We start from the raw sequence: 15542 nt of genomic DNA on the forward strand, positions 1-15542 counted from the left end.
CTCAGCTGGCTTCGGCACCTCCATAATGGCCAATGGGCGGATTGGCGCAACATCGCCCAAAATAATGAGCCGCCACTGCCCATTGTGCCCCCTCACTCGATCTTAAGTGGTTTTATCTGCAGGCGGTGAAATACAAAAACATTTAGCAATACCAATAATACCATTACAAGCCTCCATGCATCACTACGGCCAAAGCACTACCCCCTTGTTACTAACATGCTCTTGTTCTCCGTTACAATTACCTAACTGGAATTTACTTTAAAAGGACAAAACTAAAAATGGGAATCACCATTTCTGCATCTTAAACAGAAATTCCCCTTAAAAGACGGGATTATGGGATGGGGCTTGCTTACCTCCTTCGATTCAAATTAGGAAGTCTTCCACAAGCCTGCTGTAAATGTGCAGTTTCAAACGCCTCCTGTGTGTATCTGCATTCTTTCTCTTGAGAAGTCAACCCCAGAGGTGATTCCTGGAAGAAAATCGGCGTTCTGAACCCTTACAACAACTGCACCCTACGCTGAGTGGCAGCTGGGCAATCATTGGCTACCAGGATGGCCAGTGGCGCAGGCTCTCCCGTCTCCGCTCGCAGCCGCCGCTGGCTTTCCTGGAAATGAGCAGACTCAATCCGAAAGCGAAAGCACGCAGTTGCTTCCCCTCTCGAGGTCGAAGCTGGCAGTAACCTGTCCTGTCACGTACTGCCTTTTGCCGCAAGATATATTTTTTGCTTCCACTTTCGGGTTGAGTTGGGTTTACAGGAAAGTCAGGCCGCATTCATTTCGGCGCAAGTCCTTTTGCCAAGAACCAGCGGGTCTCGGGGGTTGATGGGGAGCGCAGAGCCAGCCCGTGGGGGGAGAGGGGCAGGGTGATGAGAGCGGTAGCATGCCTGGGGAAGGGGAGAGGGTGGTCCAAAACCAGCCACGGGAAGGTAACCCTAGAACAAACCTGGCAGAGGATTAGGTAGCCAAATCACACCTTGCAACCAGGATCACAAAGCTTTGGTACAGAAGTTTGTTGCAACAGCATGACTTATGGGATTTGCGGATTGCGTACCCCTTCACATCAATAACATCAAGTGGACTAAAATGCCAATTCCCAATTGTTTGGAAAATAATACATACACATCTAGAAATACAGCAACCCCAGTCACTTGGAGTCACCAGATCAGCCTGACAGATTACATTTACCAACATCAGGGCAAGCTGTCAAAACTCATTAGCACAAGTGGTAGACTAGGTTACACAGCTATTGGGAAATGCCCTGAATGAATTGAGCCAGTAAAAGGCCAGTAGGGCTGGGGAAGTGTCAATCGGAGTCACCTTCTTCAGTGGGGCACTTTCAGTCAATATTTGATGATTTGCGGCCCCTTGTGCCCAAGAATCAGATGCCACTCTGTGTCTCTGCATCGTCAATAGTATATAGCAGAGAGCATGTCTGAATTTGCAATGCAAAGTGACTCACTATAAAATGCACAAATCCTCTCTGCAAACTACCGAGAAGAACTATCACAGTGTAATAACACAATACCATGCTGTCAGGAAGGCCAGTGGTCGCGGCCAATACCAATTTTAGACGCCGCAGCCGTCACAAGAGTAAAAGAGGGTGCGTTGTGCAGCTGCAGAAGAGCAGGAATATTTCAAAAATTATATCTTGGGGCATGATCTCTGGACTAGCTGATGTAAAATGTACTGTTTAACTAACTTCAGAGACATTAAACAAGTTAAAAGCACCATCTGAATCATTGTGGGGTAAAATAAATTACATTTTAAAAAAAAAATGAAAATTCTGGCGGTGCACTTGAACTCTGAACCTAGTGTATCATAGCCCTAGATTCTAGGTCAACACCGGAGGCTCGTGTTATGCTTACTCTTCTTCTCTAAAACTCGAGCAGTGATATAAACAAAGAAAAAAACATTAATCACAACTAAAAAAAAACACAATTTTCTGTGACAATGTAGTCTTTGCAGTTTGAAACTATTGCCCTCAGGCATGACACGTGTCCTAGTCCACCAATAATGATGTTACGGTCCTATCACCTCACAATTCCTCCTTCCCATTTACCCTTTAGTTTCTGCTCGAGCAGCAGATAAGTACTATTTTGATTGTCTTATGTGTGACTGACTGACTGACTAGCCTACAGTGTTACTTTAGAGCGCAGGGTACACGTAGTTAGGTTTGCAGAGTATCTCTTCTTGTTCTTGGTTAATGGTTTGTTTACAGGAGGCAGCACATAGCTGTGGAACAACGACTGACATTGAAGCAAACTGGTTATGCGCTCGGAAATCTTGACAGTTCCAGACGTCACAGTTTTGTCTTCCCGCATTCAGTAACGAAGCCGGTTGATCGCTCCGTACGGCGGACCATCGGCCTTGAGGGTATTCTGCAACAGCCGTGATGAAAGGGAACTCCGCGTCCCTGTGACAATGCCACCTAGTGGCTGCAAAAACATACCGCTCTGGCAGTTCTGATCGCGCTGAGGTGATTGACAGGCAGTCCTGAGTGTACTTACAGCACTCCATGCAGTAAGTGGTGCATGGGGGTCTGCCTGTAGTGAACAGTGAGAGAGTGCCTCACTAAGTAGAACAGGGCATACCCAATAATTCCTGAGGTTGGTACAGCACACAAGCACTGCTCAACACATGCCTATAATATATGATATTAATATAGGTGGAAGCCCAGACCAACTGCTGCACAGCTACAGGCCCAACTAAGCCTGTGAGTCACCTTGCGGCAGCTAGCTGTCTGTCTCCTGTGCATCACGCAATATGGCCTGGGCGGAAGGAAACTCCTCCGACAGCAAGTAAAGCAGAGAAGGGCCTTCGAACATTCTGAAGGACCCCTCTCTGGGACAGCTGATGGAGAAAGCAGCGTGGGCAGGCCTAGGGCCGTTGTCCCATAAGGTGGCCTTTCTCCTGGACTGGGTCGCCTTTGCGCAAGGCCCCAGAGCATTGAGGCCCAGAGCCCACAAGAGGCAATGGCAGGAGGAACTTCAGGCCAGTGGTGAATGTGAGAAACCAGAAGGTGTCTCACACACTAGTCCCCGGGGATCTGTCATCCAGGTGGCCAGGACACGGCCATCGCTTTTGGATCCAGTTCCTGGGGGTGGACCAGTGCGGGAGGATCACCTGGGTGAGGGGTCTTCGGGGAGTGGGACACCAGATGGCGAGATGCAGTATCCCCTTCCTTTAACACCTTTACCCCATACTACCGGGTAGGATATTTAGGAACTCAGCCACCCTCACCCCTTTTACAACACACACACACTCTTTCATGGACAGCCCACTATGAGAGAAAACAGACTAACACGAGCCATAATCCTTGACTTGTCCCAATACAATGGTCAGGCGAGGTCAGGCAATTACTGACCATCATACACACCCGACTTCTATTAACTTCGCGAACTTGGGGTGGGCAGGAGCCCAGCCCGCACCGCCAAGCTCTACTCCTTCGTGCTGCCTCGTACTTCACACATCTCCCGAATGCATATGCGCCTCCTCGCTGGGTAAGGTGAATCCTGCTCCATCTTATATCTACTACTGCTGTAGAGTTCGGATGTCCAACCCACATCTATGAAGTCTGAAGCAGCCCTACCCCGCCACAGTGTCCACACACGAGGAGGAGTCCCGGAAAATGGCCGCTGCCTTTTCCTGTTTAAGGTTGCCTAGCAACTGCACTGCCCGAGCCGCGCTACCATTGGCCCGTTTGTTTATACTGCACGTAGCTCAGCCGGAAGGCGTGAGCCGGCCTCCCAACAGAAGGCACCCCTACATAAGGCCCGGCCTGTCTGTGCCTGTCTGTTGCCTTCCAGACTGTCGACAGGAAACTCTGGCTCAACTACCTCCCTTAGCCCGTGAGTATCTGCTCCTATCTACAATACCCAAACCCCCACTCACCACCTCGCCTACCACCTGTGCCCACTTCCTGAGCTGTGTCTCCTAGCCATGCTTAAAGCGCCATTGCCGTTTACCGCATTGCCACTGTTGCTAAGGCATCCCCAGACTACGCTACTACACAGCGCATTCTCCAAGGAAGCAGAACCCTTAACTTATGCTGCACCATGAATATATCTCTAACCGTATACCCTGCAAAGACATCCATACGATATACACATATCCGTTATATCCAAGTCTCGTGTAAACGTGCTGAATATGTATGCTAGCCTTTGACCTCTGCATAAACAGCACATCCAATGTATTCGTTGCATCATATCTTAACTAACTCTAGCCTATTGCCTTGAACTGCACTGGCTCAAGTCCCTGCATAGCACCAGCCCAATGTACTTGACTGCCCAATTTTGTCTAGCATTAGTCTAAATATTTTACTGGAATACCTCATATCTGTTCAGCATTAGAATGCTGCATTTGGCTGTACTGCCACAACTGTGCCGCCTAACATCAGCCAGTGTTTTTGATTGTATTGCCCTAGTCCTGTTTAACACTAGCCCAATGTACCGGATCGCCTCAATCTTGTCTAGCACTAGCCTAAATATTTTACTGCAATATCTCATATCTGTTCAGCATTAGACTTCTGCATTTAACTGTACTGCCACAGCTGTGCTGCCTAACACCAGCCACTGTTTTTGATTGTATTGCCCTAGACCTGTTTAACACTAGCCCAATGTGCTTGATCGCCTCAATTGTTGTCCATCATCTACACATTGCACGGGCCGTCCAGCACTAGCCCACCTTACTTGAATGTATCACCACCAAGTCCTGCCCAGCACCAGCCTAACGTATTTGGCTGGCTCTGCTCCTCTTTCTTGCTTAGCATTAGCCCTTCAGAATAGTTTGTATTATCTCAATTCTTGTCAGTACTAGGCCACTGTATCTGCCCTGCGCTGCTACAGTGCATATTAGCATTAGCCCACTGTAATTGATTTAGAACTGCTTGTGTATCATTTCACTAGCACCTTCTCACAACATGTCGCCCACACTGCCATGTTCCTACGATATATCACCTACACCCTTCCTACCTGCACTTCTTATATGCACCCCTAACCCAAGTGCAAAGATTGCCACTCCAGCTCCCGCACCTAGCCACTCCACCACTATGCCCAAATCACCTCAGGATGCGCAAGCCCTTACTCACCCCATGCCACTCTGAGAAATCTAAGGCTAGGTACCCGCTCTGCCCACATCTCAGCCACTCCCAAAAAACAGGAAAGCAACCTCACCACTCGTCCTCATCGGCCTCCACTCCTATGCCAAACACCCTCAGCACCTTTTCCAATAATAACAACATCTCCACGAAAACTAAATTAGGTAACAGCCCTACTACCCAAATCCAATGTGCACTCATCAATGCACGGTCCTTGCCAGCTTATGCCACAGAGATTCATGACCTGATTACAGATCCGGATCTAGATATCCTAGCCATTACAGAGACCTGGTTACATAAAGCCTCTAGACCAGCTATCTGCCAAACCTTACCACCAGGCTACATAATTTTCCGCCAAGATAGAACCTCCAGTAAAGGAGGTGGTGTCACAATAATTCTTAAGGAAACCCTCAACTCCAGGGAAATAAAAACTGCTAAGGCAGACAACTTTGACACTTTATCAGTAAAAATATCTCTCTCGCCAAATGACACTATAACTCTACACATTGTCTACTGCCCTCCAGGCCCCCTCTCGATTTCCAATCCAACATCACACATCTTAGGTGACAACCTTAAAACTAACACAATAACCATTCTCCTAGGAGACCTAAATCTTGGCTTCAAAGACCCAAAAGACAAGAAAGGTAAAGCTCTCGCCAAAGCCGTCCTAGGTCTAGGCTTCACCCAACTAGTCAACAGCCTGACCCAGACCAAAGGTTGCATATTAGACCGGATAGCGAATCACAATTGTACTGCGGACATCAGCTCCAACACTCCACGCCCCTGGACCGACCACCATCTACTGCACTTCCTCATACCCTCTAAAATAGGAGGTAATTTTAGCCCACCTGTGCCAGCTACCATGGCAAGGTCTAAAAAACTAGTCACCATGGACAGAATTCACCCTCTCCTTGAAACCTCAGCCCTAGCACATCCTACATCAAATAACCCTACAGAACTAGTAAAACTATACAATGCCACACTTAAAGAGGTAGTAGACGCTGTAGCCCCACTGGAAAAGAAAAGAGCCAAGAATATACTTCATGCCAACTCATGGTTCACCCAAGAGCTTCTAGATTTACGTACCGCCAAACGGGTAGCACTGACCGCATGGCAAAAAAGCCCTTCCATGTCTACACGAGATACCTACTTGGCAGCCGCAAAACTATACAAAAAAGCTATTTCCACATCCAAAGTGTCTGCCTACAACACTAGAATTGAGAAAGCCAACTCCCAATCCAAAGAGTTGTTCGCCATTTATAATGAGCCGACTATCCCCCCCACCTCCACACAACCAACCGAGAAAAACAAAATGGTGTAACAACATTCAACATGCCATGTTAGACAAAATTAAAACACTCCGGAAAAAAATTAATACACGATTCAACAACTTGCCTAAGGTTGCCTCACCTATATCATTGCCCTCTGCCACCTTGCCAGCCCCAAGGCATAAACACACCTAAACCTTTTGCCTTTAGGGAAGTAACAATACCTGAAGTCCTACTGAGAATATTAAACCTTTGCTCTGTAAAGGTGACATATGCCCAGCTAGTCTAGTTAAAGACTGTGCAGCAGCTCTAGCCCATTTGTCACTACCGTTATTAATGCCTCCTTCGCTGCGAGTACCGTCCAACCCACCCTTAAGGAAGCCTGGGTTCGGCCGCTGCTAATGAAACCCACCCTTGACCCTGACTCCCCCCAACAACTTCAGTCCAATTACCACCATTCCATACTTGCTAAAAATTCTGGACAAAGCTGCCTTTCTGCAAATCCAGTCCTACCTGGAAGCACATGACATTCTCGGTAAAAGACAATCTGGCCTCCGTCCTCGACACGGCACAGAATCAGCCCTGCTTGATCTTAAGAATCAGCTACTTGAAGCCATGGACTTAGACAAACCCTCACTCCTCCTACTCCTGGACTTCTCGGCTGCCTTTGAACTGGTAGTCCAAAAGATCATGTGTAAACGCCTCTCGGACACTGCACATTTCTCCCAAGAAGCAACCACCTAGATTACATCCTTCTTAGAGGGCCGAACCATGAGAGGTTTTTCTGACCAAGCATCAGCCACTCCATCCCCCATTGGGTGTGGAGTCCCACAAGGATCATGCACCCACCCCCCCCCCACTCTCTATAATCCCTTCACCCTGTTCAGCGACCTAGAAGAGTTTGGCATAGCCTTCACCAACTATGCCGACGACACACAAATACTTCTCCCTTTATCAGGTGACTATGAGCAAGACCTCAACACTCTCCAGAAGACATATGCTCGCATCCAGGCCTGGATGGCAGCTAATGGCCTATGTCTAAACAGGGAAAAAACAGAAATTCTACTGGTAGGCCCCAAAGAGTCCCTAAAAAAACTAGACAACAAATACAGCTCCTTCAGTATTGAGAACACTGTTATTACAGTCTCTGCTGCAGCAAAAACCCCTGGTGTATACTTGGACTCCACCTTATCAATGGAAAGACAAGTCATTGCCATTTCATCATCTGCTGCCCTCACGACAAAAATCATCAACGCAGTGAAACCCCACCTATCGGCAAAAAACTGCCTCAACATTGCGAGAGCTACCATTGGTGCTAAACTGGACTACTGTAACATCCTACTCCTAGGCACATCGGCCAAATAACATCAACAAACTGCAAACCACGCAAAACAACGCCCCTAGAGCGGCCCTAAGTATCCCTAGGAGGGAGCACATCCCTCAGGCGAGAAAAGATGCCCACTGGCTCCCGGTCAAAGAGCGCACAATATTCAAGGCCCTCACGATCACACACAGATGCCTCTCTCAGACCGCCCCATCCTACCTAGCTGAACGAATACATCAGGTTCCATCAGGTTCTACAGACCAAAACAAGATCAATACTCTCCCGGCATTCAATTAGAGCCAAAGCCGGCGTCACCAGCTTTGAAGTGCTAGCCCCAAAAGCCTGGAGCGCCCTCCCACCCAGCCTTAAAAATGAAGACTCTCTCACGACGTTTAGAAAGGCGCTAAAAACCAAGCTATTCAACGAGACTGTACCTGATTGTTTCTAAGGTTGTTCCTCTGTAACCATGGAACACCTTCACAACATTGTCTTTGAACAAGTAATTCTGCCTTTTTGAAGTATTTGTCTTAAGTTGTATCTAAGTGAATATACTGTATATATAGGCCTGTGGGCCGCTGGGCGCTTTATAAATCTAAATAAATAAATAAAGCTTTCCCACACGGATAAAAGGCGGAGCAGGAGAACACACTCTGAGCGAGGCAAAGCACACAAGGAAACAGCAGTTTCGAGATGCCAGCTGAACCAGAGCAGAAAGACGGCAAAACAGGAGGCGATCGCAAGGAGGGAAGTTCCCTTGATCCTTCCAACAAAAAACTGTTACTTTCAAGAAACCTCGAGATTAGAAAGCATAAGACGAGGAAACCAGGCTGACTATTCCTGCATTGTGTGTCGGAGATACCGAGGGCCCTCCCGCATCAATAATCAAGGCGGGAGAAGAACCTGCCACCATGGGACTGATCTTGGCTCCAAGAACAAAGCAGCATCAGTGAAATCAACACAGCCAGTGAGTTGGGGAGACCGATACAAGATCAGTCTGTGTTGAAGCCAAGGTTGCAAGCAACAAAACTGTATGGTGAGCGCTGGAACAAACATTATTAAAACGTGTGTGATAAAAGACGCAAGTAAAGTTGAACTGCTGATGAGTGATTGATCTTTGAAACCAAGAAACAATACCTTTGACAGAGTGGTCCGGCACCGCGTGTGTGGTCAATCGAAGGTCTCTGCAAGGTATCCAGCTACGAAGTGGCAGATGTGAAAGTTAACGAGTTGTAAAGAATTGTGAATCGAAGTGGCTCTGCGATAGGTTGAGCAAAATCCTGAGCACAGTGGAAAGGCTTCGGTTTTTGAAGGAAAGAAAGCTTGGCAAAGTAGATACAGTTGGCTCGAGCCCGGCAGAGGGAGATCAATGGAAAGCTTTGTGTTAAAGTGGGTCTGAGCCCGGCAGAGGGGGACCTGCGGTGAGCAAAAAAAAATCACCAGAGAATTTGTACATGTGACTTCTAAGAAGAAAGGAACTCTGATGTTTGTCTTGTTGCATCAGGCCCTGTGAAAGAAGAGACTGAATGGCAAAGAGACTTTGGCACAAAAGGCCATGATGGTGAAGTTTTGAACTGCATCCTCGTGCTAGAGAAGCCAGAGACTGTGCTAAGCTCAAGTGTGCCACCTTGTCCTGTGCTGAAAAAAGCGGGTAAGAGAAGCCAATGGCTTGAATATCCTGATATATCATTTCTTGAACACCTTTCTTTTGTATAACATTGTTTCCCACACTATTTGTATTTAGAAGTAAGGATTGGCAATAGTTTTATTAGTATAGCCCTTTTATTTTGGCAGACTCGACTAGGACTGCATTATTATTTTTTGATGGTCGTAGTTTGCTCCCATCTTCCGATTTAGGATTAGATAGGCGTTTTTCAAACTCAACTGAAGTTTAATAAACACCCATGTACTCTGATCAAGTGTGTCTGTCTTACTGCTTGAAACCATGCCTTCCTTACACGAACCATTGTCCGCATCATGCAAAGGACACACAAAAGAGAAGAGTGCTAAGGGAAAGACACTGTGGAATGTGAAGGCACGCCCCTAAACGCTCACACCAGAAAAAAATACAACCCGCTAGGGAAAGAGGCCAAAGAAACTCTTGCATGGTTAACAAGTTTTATTTCTACAAAAATAGGTCCATCAGCAAATAATTCTGCTGCCATGGAACGTTCTGGCCAAAAAGGGTGTAAACAGAAGCTTAAAAGGGGACACAGCGTCATAGATTATGTTGTTTGTATACAGTGGAAACCCGCATGGCTGGTTGGTGCGACCCTATAACATGGTCGGCCTACACCACAGGGGATGCCAGGCCATTGGTCCCAGCCCAGTCTGTCCATCTTCCATCACGTGGGATCTTCTGGGCTCATCGTATATAGGGAACCAAGGCCAAAGAAGCAATTAGCTACATTTGCGGTACAGTGGTACTCTATCATTATACAACGCACCTGGTATGCTCAAAGACTGGCACAGGGGGAGTCTCGAGATGACACTAACTCACACATCCTTCACTCATCTCGATCGCGTCTTTTGGCTTCCAAGGCTTCCACCCGCGCTTTTGATCTATAATTTATCCCTCCCTGTACCTTGCCTTACAAATCATGTCCCTATGAAATAAAGGTGGGACAACCATGCTCTTAGATCTTTTATGGTGGATTGGTTTATGGTTGGTGGTCTGGAGTCACCTGGTACCTCAGTATTCAGGGCTCTAGTTGTCTGGGGGTCGGATGCCGGCTCTGGCCTGTGTGTGATAACACGTACACCAAGGCACCCGGTGCTGTCTCATGGGCTTGCAGGACACATTCTTTCTAGAACACACATATTAGCCACAATTGTAGAAAAAAAGACAAGTTTCTGTAAATGCCTCTCTCGTCAGCGCTTGGCCCTATTAAGATTACCCCCTTCAGGCTCACTGCCTGTGTCTAACACACTAAATACTGCACGCTGTGCAGGCCCTATGCTTCGACTATGGCTACCTAATATCTTCAAAATGGCATCTGTTTATATACGCACACTATGTATAAATGTCTAAATTGTGTACAATATAATGATTGTGTGGGGACCTTTAGAACGCCTTCCCCGCGGTCTATTATACTTCTTCTTCCAATGGGGCTCGCCTCATCCTAAAGCCGCTACGGGGTGGGATGGCGACATACCCTCTAGCCCAGAGGAAGACCAAGAGGGAACTGAAGGGCATTCCAGCAGCACTGAGAGTTCTCCATTTTCCATGAGCTCGGCCACTCCTCAGGAAGGAGAACCGCGCAAAAGGCGCAATAAGAGTGTTAAGAAATACAAATTGTTCCCCGGACGACCCCTTCCATCCAGACCTACTACTCCACCTGAGAACCTTGGTGTAGGAGCCCATGGCGAAGGTCGGAAGATACTTGAGCAAGTGACTACGTATGCCTCTAAATAAGGAGGCGAGGAACAAATTGAAGGCAGAATGTCCCAGACCTTCTCTGCAGGATAAAGTATTTGTATTTATTTAGTTTATATAGCACTTTACACCAAAGTAGCAGACACTCCGGAGGTGGACCCCCGTATGTTTACATTTATGGCGAAGTACACCAAGGACCTGAAAAAGAGCATTGACCACTCATGGATAGCGTGCCAGGACGCCCGCCTCAATTCTGTAGGTCCATTGGCCAAGAACTTACAAATGGTGGAAGAGGCCAAAGAGGGCACACCTATTGATGTGCATATTCTGGCTGGTTGGGCACAAAGAGCGGTTTGTCTTATAGGTAACACCAACTGTGCGATAACAGCGGAGTGCAGATGATCAATTTCAGTAAAGATCGACCTGAAACTCAGGGAGTTGGCATTCTCTGAGGTTGCTGCAGCAATTAAAGGGCTTTTGTTGGAGAAGATTTTGTCAAAGACATGTCCCGATTTGTTAGCACCTTTGCAGCTCTGGACAAAGGCCAGACATCGTTAAAAAGAGTGTTCGCACCCCGGGTATTTGCCAGGGCTGACAGAAGCTGGGTCCGCATCCGTCACCCGCTGAGGAGGCCAGAGGCCCTATAGAGGAAACAACTGGTGACAGCAGGAAGACAGAAGGCCGAATCCTTTGTTCCCCTCCTGTGGAAGAGGCAGGGGCCGGGACTTGCGCAGTGGAAACAGGACACAAGCCACCAACACAGGTGAGAGTACAGTTGCATGCACACAGTGCACCAGCAAGCAACGTAATTCCTGCAATAGGTGGCAGGCTTGTGGTGCACCTAAGCGCTTGGCAGGAGCTTACTGTGGACTCTTGGGTCTAAGAGGCAGGGGTTTTGTCTAGAATTTTTTCAAGAGCCCAGGCATGCGAGACCGCCACAAGCTTTCGCAGTGTTAGAGGAGGAACAAAGCCTCCTGGACAAGTAGGAGAGCTTCTAAAGAAAAGGGTGATACCACCAGTGCAGCAGGTGGCGCAAAGCTTCCTAAGCAATGTCCTCCAAGTGAAATGGAAGTAAAAGGTCAGGCTGTTGATCAATCTCAGACAATTGAACGCCTTTCTCGTGTACCGACACTTAATACATCTCTTCAGGGACATTTTGCACTAAGGCCATTGGTTAGCCCGCATAGATTTGAGGGATGCCTCCCCATTCACGAGACGCACCAGCGATTCTTCGAATTCCTCTGGTGAGGCCAGAGGTGGGAGTTTACGTGTCTTTGTTTCGGCCTAGCATCAGCACTGCGATGAGCTGTTAGCAGGCTCCTTCGCAATCAAATGTTTAACCTGGGACAGTGTGCAATGCTGCATATTACTGAAAATGGACACTGTCTCAGCGTACAATACATCTATCATCTTGGAGGGACGAACTCCAAGTGGTTAGAGTAGATTGACAAGGATTTATGGCATGTCTGCCTGGAGGAAAGTGAGTGTCATGGCAGAGTCAGCAACCAAGTGGTGGTCTGGAACTCCAGACACCTCAGGGATCCCAGCGACTGGAAGCTGAACAGCTCAGTTTTCCGTGAGCTGATGCGGAGGATAGGTCCTTTGCCCGACAGACCTCTTTGCGTCCAGGTTCAACCGCCAACTAGAATGGTTCTTCAGCTGGAGGCGGGATTTGGAGACGGCAGCCATGGACACCTTCTTACAGCAATTGGGTCCATGTAGAAACTACACCTTTATCTACTTTGCAATGATTTCGAAGGCACTGGTGTATGTAAGTCAACAGCAAGCAAGCTCGCCTCTTAATGTTACATCAAGTTCATCACTACTAGGTCAGGGTTGTGGACCCCAGTCAACGTCAAAGGCTAGGCTTTACGGAGGCACTACTTCACTGTAATGTCCACTTCCCATAAGCCTCATCACTAGGAAAATTCAGGCACTTCCCAAGAGACTGGTTTCTCTGAAGGCCCCTGTAGCTGGTATGTCTCACACTCTGCCCAACCTCTATTGTCCTTCAAAGGCATGCGTGACATGGCCAACTGCCCTCAGGACCACAGCTTTATGGAAGCAATGGCAGCAATTCTATGGCTTTTCCCCTAGTCCAGTCCATGTTGGCAAGAGAGTAACAATATTCTTATACTGCGGGCCCATGTTAAATATATCTCGGTCTTAAAATCTATGTATTTTATGTTTGTCCTTCTGTAGGCAGCTGATTTCTTGCAGTGAAGTGTTGCATTTTGATAAGCCTTTCTTTTTGGGAGGCCTATTGCTTGCGAGTCCCATTTCACATGTTGATGTGAGGGATGTCAGGAGTGGGTCACAGAATAGACGAAAAGAGCGACAGGGTTTAGTGAAAAACAATATGTCCAGGGATACATGGGCTAGATGGAGCCTATGGTCCCCTGGCACACTGAATGGACCAGGCTTTCCAGGATCTACAGAAGGAAAGAATGAAAGCCCTTTACCCTGGAAATAGGGACTGCAGAGAGTGATGGCTCGGAGCAAGGGAACTGAGTCCCATAATGCATTAGACAAAGGACACAGGGTTGCAGGAGGCACTTTCACTATGAGACGAGGAAGTACATCAGTAGATCGGGCTGCCGGAAGGGGAAATAGCACCAAAAGGGCAATGGGAAACTGGGGTGCCACAACTGGCAAAAAAATATACCTTTAAAGTCATGATTGTTCCATGGGGGCGTGGTGGGTGGTTGTGAGGTGCAAAACCTCCAGCAGATCCCAGCCTTGCCCTTGGTATCTCTGTGCATATCACCTTGAAATCAGCCTTCTGTTTGCTTTAACGAGTTGTACACACATCTCTCCTTTTATCCTCTTGTCTTACATTACATAACATTCAGCAATTGCATGGTATAAATCACTTAAACCTGGACTCTTGTTCTGCTGAGATTTGCAAATGTTATTTTCATTTCAAGACTTGCAGAAAATACAAATAAACTTTACATTTATTCTTGAATAGGATTCTTTTAAAGTCCATTTATATTACAATAACAAAAAAGCGGTCTGTGTATTAGCACCCTGCACTACAATAGCTCAATACTCCGTCAGAGTGCTATTAGTGCTAAGTTCTGTTATGATTTTTCTCTCATAGTTCTTTCAAGTAATGTGTATTTTTGCATTTTCTGCTAGGTGGTTGCTATCGCGCTAGTGTGTGTTTACTATCCTATCAGCAAGTCTTCCAGTGCTGCTTGATATGATATGATATGAAAGGTTATTTATAACGCGCTTAATACCCAGAGGTTTCTAAGGGCGGACCCAGGGATTGAACCTGTGTTGCTCCGTGTCATCTTGCATCCAAAGCAAGCACCCAGGGATAAAACAACCCCTACCACTGGAAGGAGTGTTCCAACGCACATCCTGCACTACAGAGCTTCCACTTCCACCACATTTTAAGCTACAAGTGCGTAAAAAGACACCTTGCTCAGTTGAAACACGGCTGAGGATCCTTGAATTATCCACTTAGCACTTAATGAATACAAAACAGATTTATTCCAGTGTTTAGAGGTTAGTTTCAAAACCTATTTTAAAGGGTAGCGTACCTGCAAAGTCAAACATTGCAGCTGCACATGATTCAGTCAGTGGCGTTGCAGCATTGCCGTATTTCATTTCATCTTAGAGAAAAAGTGAAAGATGAACCTGAAAGAGCTAGACAAAACCTAAACAGCACAGTGAGGTATGCATCGCTGTGGACACGCAGTTACCCAGCCGGCACTGGATGGTATCATGGCTCATCTAAAAGACACAAAAATATTTTCTTCAATTGATTTGCTGTCTGCCTATTTATCAGGTGCCTTTACACAAAGACTAATGCCCGATAGTGAGTTTTCCTCCCAATTAGGTTCATTTAGATATAAGCCACTCATTTTCGGGGTCTCATCAGCAACCGCGGTTTTTCAACATATGCTGAAAGGGTTGCTACCTTGCCTAGATCCTGTTGTTAATTGGAGTGATGATGTCCTTATATATATTGAACAACTGAAAAAAAAATCTGAAGACACTTCGAGTGAGGTTCAGTTGATTACATCAGAATGGACTTATATTACACAAAACGAAATGCCCTTTCATACCGTCCAAGTTACAATTCTTTGATTTTGTATTCCAAGGCACAGTCTTCTTAGCTGATCCTCAGAAGGTGGTGGACATCAATGACTTTGCATATCCCAGATCTCCTTCTGAAGTACACAGTTTCCTAGTGTAAATACATTTCTGTGGTATCTCTAGCTCGAACTTGCCCAAAATAATGCAGCCACTCGTCATCATATTTCCAAAAACATCAAATGGCTATTGTGAGAAACCAAAAGGTGTCTCACCCGATAGTCCTCTGGGACTTGTCATCCAGGTGGCCAGGACACGGCCATCACTTTTGGATCCAGTTTCAGGGGGTGGACCAGTGCGGGAGGATCACCTAGGTGAGGGGTCTTCGGAGAGTTGGGGTTAGGCAGCTGATGGTGGGACGCAGTATTCCCCACTT

At 47.0% G+C, this 15542-nt stretch overlaps 1 protein-coding gene across 4 annotated transcripts in view; it reads right to left on the reverse strand.

Annotated features, from left to right (window-relative positions):
- Positions 1-15542, reverse strand: part of LOC138530300 (guanylate-binding protein 1-like) — a 478878-nt gene that overhangs the window by 362220 nt on the left and 101116 nt on the right. The window contains exon 1 of one of the 4 annotated variants that reach the window (XM_069640896.1): positions 354-489. The exons of the other annotated variants lie outside the window; for them this stretch is intronic. The gene's annotated coding sequence lies outside the window, so the exon portion shown is untranslated. Of the gene's footprint in view, positions 1-353; positions 490-15542 lie in introns of those variants that run through there. 4 annotated transcript variants of the gene reach the window in all.

Source organism: Ambystoma mexicanum, chromosome 1q (assembly GCF_040938575.1).
Source record: "Ambystoma mexicanum isolate Mex_15411 chromosome 1q, UKY_AmexF1_1, whole genome shotgun sequence".
Classification (NCBI taxonomy): domain Eukaryota; kingdom Metazoa; phylum Chordata; class Amphibia; order Caudata; family Ambystomatidae; genus Ambystoma; species Ambystoma mexicanum.